Below are 13,606 nucleotides of genomic sequence, written 5' to 3'. Positions count from 1 at the left end.
GTTCTGTGCCTCTGGAGCTGTGGGGACAGCCTCTTCCTGGTTAGAGGCTCTGTTCTCTTCACCTGGCCTGTGCTTTCCTTCTCTAGCAACATTCCTTCTCTCAAAGAGAAAGGCTCTAACGTCCAAGGTTGTGACCCGCTGACGAAAAGGGTGGGGACTAATGTATTTCCACCCAAACCCTGCATAGCCATAGCTACAATTATTCTTCCTTATATGATGTGTCATATCAAATACAATTCGTTTCTCTTTTCACTTGTCACTCTCACAACCAGATCTTGCTTTTAGCAAGGAGTTCTCCTCCATCCAGGTGCAAAAAGGAAATATTCTTCATCCAGCATGATACATAGAAATGGAACTAATAATACAAGCTCTTTTGAAGTAAGCTTGAGTCCAAAACAAGCAGTCCACCTGCTTTCTTCCCTGCTTCCCTTTTGACAGCAGCTAGCTTAAAGGTAAGAACTCAGTTGTTGGGTCCCCCTTATTACTGAGCAGAATCAAAATTTGCTTTCTCTTTAGAGTGTAAAAAAGTAACAGGGAGGCAAAGGGCAAATCTTTTGCAACCACTGCTTGGTTTACACAAGGGAAAAACAAACACCATTAGGACGGCTCTGTCCATCCACTGCTGGTGTCTGCCTGCTCCTGGAGTCCTGTGTTGGGGGTTGACACTGTCCTGTTTTTTGTGTTGAAGTTAAATAGTCCTGTGTTTGAAGATGACATGCTAATGTCCTATCAGTTACTAGTGTAGTTTCCTTGTTGGAAAATCCTGTTTTGCAAGGTGGGGGGTGGGGGTAGGTGGGAGAGTGAAGCATTAGAGGTGGGGGGAAGGGAGAAAATCAGGGAAGGTCAGAGTCTTCTAACCAGGCAGAGAAATCGACTGGGTATTCATCAGGAAGTCAGGGGACTATAGAAAAAGACTCAACCCACCCAGAAAAAGCCACCTTTAAACAATGATAGTCTTAAAGAATGACAGGGACACGTCAAAAGGACAAAAGAGCTAGCTTGTAGGAGGTCTACTGGCCAAATGTGAACAACTGGGACATCAAAATAAATACTACTAACATAAAGGATTATAGCCCATTGAATAAAACAAAGATTCATGAGCCCACACTGAGATAAATTGCTCTGCCTTACAAGTGCAAAGTCAGCTAACAGACATACAAGGAATAATCGAAATAGAAAAATCACCATTTGGCCATTATAATGATAACTGATTCAAGCAAGAATCATCAACAGAGGCTGAGACTAGTGTGTGAAAGTTTGTGGAGAAGAGGATATTTAGTCTCAAAGTATCTCCCCATCATATGCTTAAGGATAAAATACTATCTTTACAGTGGAGAAGCCTGGCACACACAGCAACTTAACCAAGTAATCGAAGGTAACATTGCTACAATAAGACGAAAGCTACAAAGGAAACATTGCCACTAATGAGGCACATGGCTCCTGACAGGATGCACTGAGGGCTCAGCATCACTTCTGTGATGTTCCTGCCAAAGGAGCACACCCTGAATCAAAACGTGAGGAACAGTCTGCAAAGCAGCTGGTCTATGCACTTAAAAAAATGTAATGTTATGAAAAGACAAAGACAGAGGAACTAGACCAGATTCAAGATTAGAGACATGACAACTGAATATAACTGCACAATCTTCTTGCTCAAAGATCTTTATTGGCACATTTGGTGAAATCTGAATAAGTTCTGTGGATTAGGTAATAGTGTTAAATCAATGTTAATTTCCTGATTTTGATCACTGTATGGGGTTGTATAAGAGAATATTCTTTTAGAAAATACAGTGAAGTATTTAGAGGTAAGGGATCATGGTATCTGTAACTTATTACAATAATTCAGAAAAATATTGTGTGTGTGGAGAGAGAAAGAAAGAGGAGGGCATGGTAAATGTTAATATTTAGGGACTCTGGAAGATATATGGGGATTCTTTGTACTTTCCTTGCAACTTTTAAGTCTGAAATAATGTCAAAATAAAAAGTTAAAAGAGAAAAATGGTGTCAAGTTAAAACAAAAGCACAAATCTAATGTCCGTTCTTATCCTACTTGTCCCTGAGCTGGACCTGACATCTCCAGGAAATCACTGATATTAAGATATTCCCTGTAAAGAAGACCATGGAGAAATGTCTTGGGAAGGAGCTCATCAGAGGCCCACTGACCTTTCTGAATTTAGGTGTCATCCTGTGTATGTACTGAAGACCTTTGCTCAACATATAGTCTGGAGGCAAATAAGGGATGTGGTTCCTGTCCTCAGGCTGCTGTTCCATCTCAGAGAGGGGCCCACACCCCACTGCTCTGGTGTCTGTCAGCTGTCTGCCTCCCTGCTACTCCCAAGCTCCTCACAAGCAACGCCTAGCCCAGCAAGCACCCAGCTCGCATGCAGTGCTTCATACCTGTTATTCAAATGAAGGGACGGCTGGTGAGTGACAGGTGGGAATGAATAAGTGATGGGTATGAGGTTTTATAAATAATTATTTTATTTTTATTTTTTTTGTCTTTTTGTGACCAGCTGTACCGCGCTCAGCCAGTGAGTGCACTGGCCATCCTTATATAGGATCTGAAACCTGTGGTGGGAGCACTGCCGCGCTCCCAGCACCGCACTCTCCCGAGTGCGCCACAGGGTCGGCCCGATATAAATAATTCTAATAGAGGGTTGCCCCCTTTCCATGATCAAATCTCACGCTACTCCAAAACTACAAGCCAGGGGTTCTATTAAAGGAACTTTTAAAGGAGCAGCTGGGAAGTGGTTTGATTTTCTAGAAGTTGGAGTATTTGGAAGAGAGATACAATAAAATGAAACACCCTATAAAACCAATTTGCTAGTGTTTAGCAAACAGTCTAGGATTTCACGTAACCTGGCCAGCAGATTAATTCAACAAATATTTAGTGAGCCACTACTAGGTACTGAGCTCCTCACTAAAGAGGAATAAATGAAAATAACTACCAGTTGCTGAGACCACTTTATAGAAGAAATTAGAGGCTGCCTGCCCAACTTCCTAGACAGAAATCAGTTTATTGACTGACTACCCAATCTATGTCCTCACCAGAACCATTTCCTCTGGGACAATTTTTTCTGGTGTATTTACTTTTCTCCTAAAGAGGCCGAGCTTCTGGTATTTTGGAGAGCTTGAAAGAGTATGTGAAGACCTTTATTACCAGCACCAAATAGTTGATTTTATGCATTCTGAATAGTTGATGTGCTACAACAAATGCATTAGCATTACCTAGAAGTGGGTTTGATGGGCTATTTGTGTACAGAGATGTGTTCAAGATTTTCCCTTCAAACAGGGTTCCCTGGTCAAATAGGTTTGGGAACAGCAGAGATCACAGAAGAACACATTTATGATTATGAAAAGGAACTGTTTCACTTTGTTTAATCCAATATTTCCCCAAATTATTTAATCACAGAACTTTTTTTTTACATAGCAAACTTATTAACCACCAACAGAACTGATGTCTTGTGGAATATTTTGGGAAGAGCAACTATCGAAATGATGGTTGTAATTATCAGGGGAGTTTTACACCCCGAACTAATACTGTAATATGGTGATCAGGGAACCTGGCCAGGCAGAGTCTGTGTCCAGGTGTATGAAGTCAGTGTCTTTGCCACAACTCCATCAGCAAAGGCATGGACATGGAAAAGTCATTTAATCTCTTAATTACTCAGTTTCTTTATCCACAAAATGGGTCTATGACATCAAAGCTCTATTCCAAATTTAACAATCTAAATGGTGATGTGGGAAAGAAGAGGAACTTCCACTCATCAGCCCTCTATTCGACTGGGCTCACACTGTCATCTCACTGAATCTGGGGAACTACACCGAAGGCAGGCACCACTACTACCCTTTTGCAGGCTGGGGACCCTCCCAGTGGTTTATGAACTAGCCCATCGCAATACCACTGAGGTCTGTTGGGTCCCAAGCCCACAATCGCCCCAAGCCATGATCCTGACTACATGGAAAAAACTCTTCCTCCAGTTTCTTCCCTTTTGGTCCCAAGTATTCTGTCTCATCCGCTCTGGTCTGTAGCTCTGTGGTAATCTTCTCTTTAGCCTCTTTGCCAGGAGGAACTGCTGACCAATGCCCTGGAACCCTAAAATGGGTAGAGTGTGTGTTACAGCAAAGTCCCTGGGAGGGATGAGGGGCTCAGATCAGGGAGACCCTCTGAGGGTGGAGGTGGTGACCACCTTCTCCATGGGAATGGGCTGCAGGAGGTGCAGGCTACCAGGCTGAGGGTTCCCAGTAAGTTCCAGAGCACTGGCTGGCAACCCTGGGCTTCCTGGTATACCTGCATTTTAATAGGAAACCGTGTAGAAAATAAGTTTTCAGGAGCCAAAGGATCGGTCTCTGCGGATGAAATGCCTAGGCTGGAATTGGTATTCTCAGTGAAAGGCTGCCCTGGGCGCCCTGGAATCATACCATTTAAAGGGCTGCCTCTCTGGCCTTCCCAAGGCTTGCCTTGCTGGTGCTGTTCACCTGAGGCTCGCCTACATGGCTCCTGTGGCATTTCTATGGCATGAACTCAGGAATGGGCCTGGGCCTGGTCCCGGTCCCATGACTTTATTGCTGCTGGGTTCACACAATCTTTGATGACTGTGTGGGATGTGAAAACAAGACCTTTATTTTACAACACAGTGATGATGTCACTCCATTTTTAATTCCTGTGGTCCTTACAATAGTGTATCACAATCATTTTGATGGATCTGAAAAATATCTCATACGATACTTTCCTCTATTCAAGATCTGATACCATTTTTTTTTTCCTGATATAGTAATAAGACTACTGTGCTTAAGACAGCTGTATGATGAATGGTCACAGTCATTATGTAGCATCTTCACTGACTTCACAACTCTCCTCTGAGTCCCTGGTATGTATCAGGCACTGTGCTTGGCTTTGGGGGTACAATGGCACCCTGGGTGCTCCCTGGAAGAGCTTATAGTCTTGTTTGGGTGTGTGTGTGTGTTTAGGTGTGGGGGCGGTAATACTTATGGAGCAGGATGGAATTTATATGAGAATTGGGAAGATTCATCACACCATACGGACAGTTCAGCATGGTGGTTAAGTGAAAATTTAGAATCAAGTTTTCATTTCCAATTCTACCTCCACCACTTATCAGCTTTGTGACTTCTTGGCAAGTTTCTTTGCTTCTGTTCAGTTGTCTAATCTGAAAATGGCCATGATAACAGCTCCTGCTCATCAGAATTTCTTTGAAAATTAAGTGAGATAAGAGTATGTAAGGCATTTACTATAATGTCTGGCAGACTGCCAGTACTTTAGTGTAATTACAGTAAGTAGTTAACAGTTGAGTGTTTACTATGCTCCAAGGACTGTTTTAGGGACTTTTATGTATTAATTAATTTCAACTTTACAACCACCCTTTAAGGTGGGAGCCAGTATTTTATAGACAAGTAAATGGATGCAGAGAGGTTATGTAATTTACCCAAGGTTATAAAAGTTTGAAAGTGGGATAGTATAGTCATCATTAATGTTGTTGTTTTCATTATTATGAATACTTCCTTGCATCTATCTTAATAGGCTCTATTTTTTTTCTGAGTCCACTGGATTACAGAACAAGAAGCAGCATGTGCTTCAGTGGCTTTTGTAAAAGGGAACTGGATCCTCTTCATTTGGGCAGACAGAATTTTACAGGTGTGGTTTCATCTATTCACCACCAGATGACAGTACATACGGTTATTTTAATCTAGTTTTAAGGAAGGGAATTGGTATAGGAAAGGCTTTGGAAACATGAGAATTACAGCACAAACAGTGCAGGTGCTTTGCCATGTGGCAAAGTCAGGGAGTTGGTGATATGGTAAATATTTCATACAGTTACTGCCATCTTTAAGTCCTGGCGGCCACGGCACCACCACCCGGCTGGGCCTCTTCCAGCGTTGGCTGGCCATGGGGTTTATTTAAAAATCTGGGCCGACCAAGGGGTAGGCGGGTGGACGGGGATCAGAAGATTCCCATCATTCTGGGGAGGCCTCTTTTCACACAATGACTGCTCATCAAACCCCTGAGTGGGAGGGTCCGGGCTGCTGTCTGCCACCTGTACGTGGCAATAAACCCATGGCAGAGTCTGGGAAAGGAAGGAGCATGTGGGCTGCAGAGAAATATTCAAAATCTTTCATGTGAAAAGGCAAAATTCGCATGAATTACTAGAATGAAGCAGAGAGGCACACAGACATTCCAAGTTCTGCTGGTGGCTTGTGGCCAGCCCTCTGGACACTCACCAGCCTCCCAGATCCTCCTGTACCCTTGTGGGGACTGTTTTAGAGAAGAAGGTTGAAAAGCTATGCCCCTATTTTCTGGACTGTACATTCCTGGGAGTAGGCTCTCTGTCTGGAGCAGGTGAAATGCAACTTATTGAATAAAGACACACACTGTGTGTGTGTCAAGTGGTGGAGATCCTGGAAGACAACAGAGGAATAGAGGGCATCGGTGGTAGGGAACCTGCCTGGGTCTGAGTGAGGCCTGACCACCGGCATTTGCAGCAACTGCCAGGTAATGCTGAGGTTGCCATCTGGGGACTGCACTTTGAGAACCACTGTTTTAAGGAAACGGAGGCAGTTCTTTGTTATGTTGCTGGTTGATTTAGGTGAGCTTTATTTAAAGGGGGAGGATCAACACCTAAGAACCCTTATGGCTTGGTGGGTCCCCAGCAAATAGCGAGGTCATGACCATTATGCTGGGTCCTTTCGGTAACAAATGATATGGCCCAAACCAAGTTGGTTTTATGTGGTTAGAGCCACATTTTGGTCAGAAACTACTACCTATAGTCACTGTTCCCAGTCTTATCCTCAGCTGCCGTAGTTTTACAATTCTCTTAAGTGCCTAAAAATTTTGTCTGTTTTTCAGAATTTGCTTCATAACACTTTCTAATTTATGTTCAGCCTATAACCTTTCTTTATGGGGGTTGCGACAGGCAGAACTTGGAATAAACCAAGTGTCTGATAATATGGGATTCATTTGAACAACCTAAGTGTTTACTAACTGGGGAAAAGCTGGAGCAAACTTAAGAGTCTGTGCTGGTCACCGCCTGTTTGCTCTCAGATCCGCTTCCTGCCTGCTGTTGCTCAGCTCAGTTTCTCAGGGCACGACATTGCTGGGGTTGCCTCTGGGTCTGGGCAGGCCCCAATGGAAGGTGCTGGTGGAGGACTGGAGAGGGAAGATGGGAGAAGCCAGGGTATCCTCCCTTCCTCTGTCTCTGCCATGGACAGTGTCCTGTCCATCCTGGCAGTGCTGTATCTCCTCCACAGCCCTCACATTGAAAACAGTTATCTTTTCAAATCTCCATTTTTTGCATTTTGTGCTTTTTGTTGGTGATGTCTCTGTTTAAAATGGCCCCAGACACAGTGCTGAAGTGCTGTTTAGTGCTCCCAAGTGCAAGAACGCTGTGATGTGCCTTACAGAGAAAATACGTATTACATAAGCTTCGTTTGGGCATGAGTTATAGTGCTATTAGCCTTGAGTTCAATGTTAAAAAATTAACAACGTATATTTAAATAAGGTACCTTTAAACAGAAACACACAGAAAACAAGGTTATGTATTGATTGGTTGATGAAAATGTTGTGGCCGGAGGATTGCAGAAACCCAACCTTGTATTTTCCCTGGGAGCAATGGTTTGGTAGTCACTAACTCATAGTGACTTTACAGAACATAACTACGGTGAATTATGAGGATCAACGGTAGTAACTCACTTCAAACTAATAAGAACCTTATAAAATAAAGGACAAAGCCTTTTCTATAGCAAATACACTCTAGTGCACATCTCTCCTTTCTTTCCCAGGCCACAATGGCTTTCGTTCAAATCTTTAACTTTATGTTTCTTTCCTGATCAAGGACCTTGTCATCGACTATGTCCTTTGCCTTCTTATCCCACCTCCACCCAGTTTAGATCCCTGTTATTCCAGCCCATGTCACCTTTTACCTCACCTCCTTGGCACAACATAAGCGGTTTTACTTAATTAATTGTTTTTTTATTTAATTAGTTGTTTGATGGCTTTCTTGCCTTCTCAAGTATACCACCCATGAGGGCAGAGCCCCTTGGGCCTCCTGCTCACTGCTCTACTCTGGATGTCTGCGCTCAGCAGGTACAGGAAGAAGAGCCCACAAGGAAGACTGGGGAGTGTGTTCAGAGAGGGCAAAGGGAAATCAGGTATTGTCACCAAGAAGAAGCAAGAGACAAGGGAGTTAAACATGAGGGAGTTTTCCACTAAAGAGTGATGAGTGTCTCAGAGAGAAGGGAGGGATGGAAGTGTGCACATGGGTTTTAGTGACGATGAGGTTGGTGGTGGTAAGTGAGGGAAGAGGCTGCTGCAGAGTCAGAGCAGTGCTGTTGGGCTGCAGTGGAGAGAGGACTGAACGGGACATAAGAAAGCAGGGTAGAGAACTCTCAGTGAGCTTGTCTGGGAAGGGGAAGAGGAAGAGAGCAGCTACAACGTAGAGGATATAGGATTATAGGACGGTTTTGTAGAGAGTGAAAGATAAATACATTTTACATGCTGAGGAAGACAACAGAGAGTGAGGGAAAAGATGGGAAATAAAGTCAAGATCGCCGGGGAAGGGATGCTCCCTAGAAAGAAGCAGGGATACACACTTCCTCCTTGCAGCCTAGAGGGAAAGAGGTGAGGGTGAGTGTTAAGTGCAGACATGTTTCTAGATGAAGGGGTGGAAAGCCAGAGTGCTATAAGCTTCAAGTTTCTTCTTGATGTGGCCAGCAAGGTTGTCTGCTGGAGGGGCTTTGAGTGAAGACTCCAAGAGTCGAAGTCTGGAGTGGCGTGTGGCGGTGACGGGCAGCAACCACAGAAGGACGCTGAGCAGTGCTGAGGGTTGGCTGCAACTGGCATCCAGAAATCTGATGCCAATGTGTGCCGTTCTTGCATTTCCTCTCTCCCAGCAGTGCCCAGCAACCAGGGCAAAGGCCCACAGAATGAGGGTTATCACACTGGTACCAGGCTGAGGGAAAAGACAATGGGTGCTGGCAAGAGTGGCTGAAGCCATGGACCATGGAATCTAGAGAGGTAGGGCAGGGTGGCCAAGAGTTTGGCTAAAGGGGGTCTTGAGGGCTGGAGATCCCAATGAGGTTAGGAGAAAAAAAAAAAAAAGAGTCAGTGACTTGGAATCCCCAAGTATGAGAAGTTTGGAGCAATAAGAGATGGTCTTGACACTGGTATGTTAAAGTTTATGGTTAATGACATGGTCCAGGCTGTGGCCATGAAAGGTAACTGAAATGTAGTGGAAGTGAGGATGACCAGAGCGCAGAAAGTCAAGAAAGCATTGAACCCATGCTATGGAACGATCCGGAGCAGGTGGAAAGTCCCCAAATAATAACAACAAGTAGGGGAAAGGACAGAATAGGCAGATGGCATGAAACTCAAAGGAAGATAACATTCTGCACAAAGGAGGCAGCTTGACGATCTTGAACTTGCAGATGGGAGCAAGGATAAAGCACACACTACTTTCAGGAGATGCAGAGTGGGAGGGAATAATGCTGGTTCCACTGGAGTAAAATACACAGAAGATCGTATCACAAGTTGGAATAAAGATGGAAATGATAAGGGAGTTGGGGAGGAGGCTCAGAGAGAGATAAAGGGAAGGAATGTCTGTAATTCTAGAACTTGGTTCCTAAACTTGAGGGTGTATTGGAGTTGCCTGGAGGGCTGGGCATTAGCCCCTGAGCTTCTGAATTAGTAGGTCTGGGGTGGAGCCCAAGAAATTGCATTTCTAACAGTTTCAGGTGAGGCTGAAGTGCTAGTCCTGGGACCACACCCTGACACTGAGAGCCACTATTCTGGGGGAATGGTCTTTATTGGAGAAATCCCAAATTGCCTGGGGGGACAGACAGACTGGAAATCTTTCAGTGTAAAGACTTGGTCGGGTCGCGCTTCATCGTACACGTTTTTAGAATCGTATCCCCAAACAACAAAAGTAAAAAGAAATAACAGAATTCTACTCAAATCTGAATGAGCCTGAAAGAAACAGACTTTGGGGACTGCTCCATCTACTGACTTTAATGTTTTAGGTAATAAAAACTGTAGTTAAAGACTGAGTGCTAAAAAATTTAATGGAAAGTGGAAAAAAAAGACTTTTCCCACCAAAGCATAGAAAAAGAAAACAAAATAGCTTACCTGTTGTGGAGATCATCCATTAGATTTCTACAGAAGTTTAACTTCTCTTCCTGTAACGACAAAAAAGTTGATAATTGAGGTCTGCAAAAGTTGTCTCCTTTTCATAGCCAGGTTGCTTTGTGAATGTGACAGCAAGGAAGTGTTTCAAATTTGGCCTGGGTTTGCAGGCCAGCTCCTGACACTCAGCAATCAATGAACAATTCACCAAAATGTCAGTGTTCCATCTACAAAATGAGATTGTAGTGAGATTTAAATGGCACATCATCTATTTATCACACTCTTGGAATTGTTTGGTAACCTAAAGCTATCTACTATGGTCTGAAGGTTTGTGTCCCCCAAAACGCACATGTTGAAACCTAATTCCTGATGTGATGGTATTAGGAAGTGTAACCTTTGGGAGATTATTAGATCATGAAAATCGAGACCCCAGAGAACTGCTTTGCCCCTTCCACCACAGGGGGACACAGTGAAAAGACAGCCATTTAGGAAGTAGGCCCTTACCAGGCACTGATCTGCCAACGCTTTGATAATGGACTTCCCAGCCTCCAGAACTGTGAGATACACATTTCTATTGTTTATAAACTACCCAGTTTATGGTATGCTGTTAAAGTAGCCCAAACGGACTAAGTCATCCTAGTTGTTATTACTATTGACAAACGTTACACGACAATATGCCTCTTCTCTGATGCGTAAAGTTTCAACAAAGCAAAAGAAAAGAAAAACAATTAAAGAAATTTGCTCCTTGGGGACATATCAAAGTTTCAATTAATAAGTATATAATATTTCAACAAAATACATAATTTAAAAAATATCTTTGCTTATAATAAAAATTATGCTATAAAGAACTTAAGAAAGTTCTTTAACAAATGCTCAGATTTTTACCAACTTCTCTGTAATTATTAGAATAATTTACTACATATGGTTGCAATATTTTTGAGACATGCTCTTATTCCACTCCCAAGTACACTACATATTGAGAAAATGAGCTATGCCCCATATTTATAATATACTATTGGAATGTTACATCTTCTTGGTGATTTAATTTCATATATTTGGCAGCAACATCTTTTCACTGTGTATTATATTTTATTGTTCAGTAATGCCTTAAAATGTAATATACTGCTAAAATGTCACATGATTATATTATCCTTAATTTTTGTACAGTACTCATAATTCAATTCAAATATCACTTGGTAAGGAAGACATGAGAAAGGCCAAGTCCATGAGCTAACCATCTAGTTGCAGAGGGCAAGGAGGCAGGAAGAGCTCACAAGTAACTAAAATGTTATGTAGAGTACAAATAATGCCATCAAAAGAGCACCAACAATATCCTGAGGAGGGTCGGGACCGGGAGACTGTGTAACTGGGAAGCTTTGAGAAGCTGACAGCACCTGAACCAGGTATCAAAAGGCGAGAGGAATCATGGCAGATGGAAAACTCATGATGGCCAGGTGTGGTGGGAGGGCCTTGTAGCAGAGGGATTGAGAAAAAGAGGAGCCGGGAAACGATGGAATATTATTTATTTAGTCAGCAAGAAATTCTGAACTCCTTCTGTGTGACAAGCCTTGTGCTGGGTACCAGGAAACTGCAGCTTATGGGCTATCATGTGGGTGCCCTATAGAATGGCAGCCTTTGTGCAGAAGAGTGAATATTCTGGATTGCTTGGTGTTTAAGAAGCAAAGCAGGGAGGAGACTCAGTAGGGATAAGGGTTTACTTGGAGGACTACGACTCACCCTAAGAAGTGAGATGAAAAGAGGGAAGAAGACAGAATCATAGGGTTTGAACATCTACATTTATGGGGGTGAAAGGTTCTGGGCGAAAGAAACAGAGAAGCAGAAAAGGTTTGAGGTCCAGGACTCTCCAGTGCCACAGCTTGAGAGAGCAGGAACCAGTCCAATGTTATCAAATGCTGTGCAGAGGACTGAGACATTTCTTAAGACTATATCCTTCCCCTGACTTCAAATATATTGGATTCCCTATAGAACAAATCCAAAATCTGCCTCTCTAGCCAGACTCTCTGTCTCCTAAGCATCAGACCCATGTTTTGCATATGAGCAATGCAGCATTTCTGAACAGAAGACTCAGCAGTCAGCTACTCCAAAACCATATTTTGAGAGACGAGGAAACAAAGTGTCTAAAGTTTATTGACTTATCCAGGGTCACACAAGGAGTCATTGGTGAGAAGCCAGGACTTGTTGCCTGATCTCCTATCTCAGTGTCCTCAATGAATCGATAATTTCACAAAATCCTTGTTTTTGTTTTGAATAAGGTACCCAGCTGTCTGCTAGAAGCTACTCTTGGATGTCTGCACATTAAGTGAGAAGTTACTGAGCACCTATGATGTGCCATGCAGGGTGCTAAATACTGAGAGCATAAAAGCTGAACAGAACACTCTCTTTGTCCCATCATGGAATTTATCATGTGGTAGGTAGACAGGTATCATCACCAGTGGGAAAGCTAGTTGTAGGAAACCAACTGTATGTGGCAATTTGGAGTTACAGGTGAGAACCCACTTTGAGAGAGTAGCATTTCAACTGGGATCTGAAACATGAGAAGGGGCCAGCCATGCAAAGAATAGCTCTCATCGAAACAGTTTCCTATTAAGAAACCTTACGTGGTTCTGCACCGCCTACCGAATCTTTAACATGTTTAGCTACCCATTCAAGGCCTTCCACAATATGGCACCAATGGCTTTCCTAGGTTATCTCTGAAACTCCTCCAGCTACTTCTACTTCCAGCCAACTAGATTTTTTACTGTTCTCTGACATGCCAATGCTTTCCTGTCTCTCTGTCTCTGTATATTTCCCCTAGCTGCCATGTGTCCATGCCCTTCAGTACTTTGCAAAATTCTACTCATCCTTCAAAACTTATTTCACACACCACTTCCTCCAGGAAGACTTTGTTGAATAGTTACTCCATCTAAAAAATTTCTACAGATTTTTTAAGCTCTTAGATGGCTCTGATTACTTTTTGCCTTGGAGTATAGTAACTTATTTATATAATGTTTTCTCCATTAGACTGTAAACTCTTAGTAGGGAGGGGCCATGGTCCATTTGTCCAAGAACCTTCTAAGATGAAACTAAAAACATCCAGAGATGGGATAAGAATTTTATGAGCTCCAAGTACCTTAAAGATTATGTATCAAAATATCAATAATAACCATAAAATAAGATGCTGCAGAGATGTTCTGATTGATTCCTAGTATGACTTTTTGAAATAATAAATCCTTTCAAAAGGAAATATTTTGGTGCCTTGGAAACATATATGTTTCTATACATGGAAACAAGTATGACTAATTTGTTTGTTGGGTGAGCTAGCATTGATGGTACATTGGCTTGTACACAGTGGGGACCTGCTGCCTGTTATGGACAATCAGTGCTAAGCATTATAGGGGATTGGGAGAAGAAGCAATTCCAGTGTGGTTCACCTGCCAGGAAAGGCTTTATGGAAAATTGTGGCCATGAGAGATAGGT

The sequence above is a fragment of the Cynocephalus volans genome, chromosome 9 (genome assembly GCF_027409185.1).
Source record: "Cynocephalus volans isolate mCynVol1 chromosome 9, mCynVol1.pri, whole genome shotgun sequence".
Taxonomy (NCBI): domain Eukaryota; kingdom Metazoa; phylum Chordata; class Mammalia; order Dermoptera; family Cynocephalidae; genus Cynocephalus; species Cynocephalus volans.
This window is presented reverse-complemented; position numbering follows the sequence as displayed.